Source organism: Lithobates pipiens, unplaced genomic scaffold, assembly GCF_037356315.1.
Source record: "Lithobates pipiens isolate NorthernLeopardFrog02 unplaced genomic scaffold, aLitPip1_a1.2 Scaffold_16, whole genome shotgun sequence".
Taxonomy (NCBI): domain Eukaryota; kingdom Metazoa; phylum Chordata; class Amphibia; order Anura; family Ranidae; genus Lithobates; species Lithobates pipiens.
The window spans coordinates 307,284,555-307,286,989 of NW_027507748.1; positions in this window are offsets into that span (position 1 = coordinate 307,284,555).

The following is a 2,435-nucleotide window of genomic DNA, read 5'->3' on the forward strand; positions in this document are numbered from 1 at the left end:
GAATCGATCTCTTCCCCTAGTGAAAGCAGCAGCAGCACATTGTGTACACAAAACACTGGCTAGGCACCCTTTGATCTCCCTAGACATTTAACTCCTTTCCGGCTAGTGTCATTAGTACAGTGGCAGTGTCAGGAACCATGAATCAAACTGAGACAGAAGTGCAGTAAAAAAAATCACACTATTTAATAAAATGGTAAAATGGTATAAAACAGAGCAAACGTAGTCAAAACATAACCAGAGTTCGGTAACCAGGACGGATAGTCAGAACAAGCCAGAAAAACAGGAGTCCGGAGATCAGCGAAGTAGCGCACAGCAAACAGGATCAGGAACCAGAAGGGAAGTCAGCCAAGCAAAAGTCTTTTTACAATGAAAACACAGCAGAGATAGCTTGACCAAGGCAAAGGCACTTAAGTTCTGATCCAAGGAGTTTATATAACCAGCAGCTCTAGCTGACGAGCAGGAAATGAAGACCAGGTGAGTCTCTGTAGAAGGAAGAGACTTTGGCAATTAACTGAAGGCTGAGCACAGAGTTCTAAGAAGAAAGGGCTGAGCCCAGCCCTGACGGTACCCCTTCCTCAATGAGTCAACGACCTCTTCCCCCTCGGCGGACCACCAGGTTTGAGGGTAAAACATCTATGGAAGGCACGGAGTACAACTTCCAATGAACCAGGTACTGTACGCACCCATAGCAGCTATGGGGATCAATTATAGATTGTATCTCATATTCCTCATGGTTCTCAACCTGAACTGGGTGAGAATGTGGTACCAAAGTGATAAAATGGTTGCATACCAAAGGTTTTACTAAGGAGACATGAAATACATTTGAAATACGCATATTAGAAGGAAGGTCTAAAGCGTAAGCCACTGGGTTGATCCTACGGGGAATACGGAATGGCCCAACAAACTGTGGTGCCAGTTTTAATGAGGGAACATGGAGTCAGAGGTTGTGAGATGACAGCCAGACCCTGTCCCTAACTTGGTAGGAAGGTGCAAGTAGGCGTCTGCGGTCAGTAGGGTCAATGGAGTCTGTACCTATCACTGGCACATTGCAATGACCTGTGCCCAAGTGGAACGAAGACCACAGAGATGATCCTCCAATGCAGGAATGCTCCGAGGAATAAATGAGTCAGGAAACAAAGATGGTTTGAAACCATAAGTCACTATGAATGGAGACAATCGGGAAGCGGTATTGACGGCACCATTGTGAGCAAACTCCACCCAAGGTAAGAGGTCTGACCAGTTGTTATGGTGGTCAGAAATGTAGCAACCTAAAAACTCTTCCAAGGACTGGTTGGCTCATTCTGCGGCCCCTTTGGACTGTGGGTGATACAGAGAGGAGAAAGAAAGCTGAATTCCCAACTGTGCACAAAAGGCTCACCAGAACCTGGACACTAACTGGCTACCTTTGTCCGAGATGATCACCTTGGGTAGTCCATGTAAAAGATCTTCCGTGTAAAAATGGAAGCCAGTTCTTTTAGATGTGGGCAACTTCCTAAGTGGATTACAATGAGACATCTTCGAGAAACTTTCAACCACCATAAGGATAACCATGTTGCCCTGAGCGTTGGGTAACTCCACAATGAAATCCATTGGCCTCTCTCCATTGGGTATGGGTTGTAGGAGGCCCACTGGAGGGTGTCGTGGTGTCTTACGCTGGGCACAAATGGAACAAACAGCTACAAAGGCGGCTACATCAGCACGTAGACTAGGCCACCAGAATTGTTGGGAAATGGCCCAAAAGAGTTGATTCCTCCCTGGGTGGCCAGCAGCCTTGGGAGAAGGGTAATTCTGGAGTACGGCAGTACAGAGATTCTCAGGAACAAAGCAGCGGTCACAAGGTTTCTCAGGAGGAGAATGGATCGGAGCAGTAAGAATTTTGTCACCAAAAGGAGAAGTGAGGCTGGTGGGAACCGTAGCCAGAATACGATTGGGAGGAATTATAGGAACAGGAACTGACTCCACTTTGGAAGTGGAGGAGCATCAGACCTTACATCTTTTTTTTTAATCAACAAAATAGGTTTTTATTGAATAGAACACAAGGCATTACATAGTGCAGTTGCATAGGTGTACAATCCATGGAAAACAGGAGTTTCAATCCTCATAGCAGTACATGAATGGTAGTAACTGTATATCCAAATCATCTATCTTGTGATCGAGAAGCATTGCATAATACCCTGAGTTCCAAGCTCTCTTGAGAAGGAGAGTGTAAACAATCAAACATAGCAAAAATGAGGGAAGAAGAAAAATAAAATAAAATTAAAAGGAAAAGGTCAATCCAACTGGTAGTGCACTTTCAAGACTTTGTGTTCTAAAGAAAGGGCAATTCACTTCTGACAGGTCATCCATATTCCCATATGAGCACCTGCAGTTAGTACAGAAAAACATCTATCCCATCAGTAACCTGTCTAAGCCAACTGCGGGGGTTCCATCTCTGG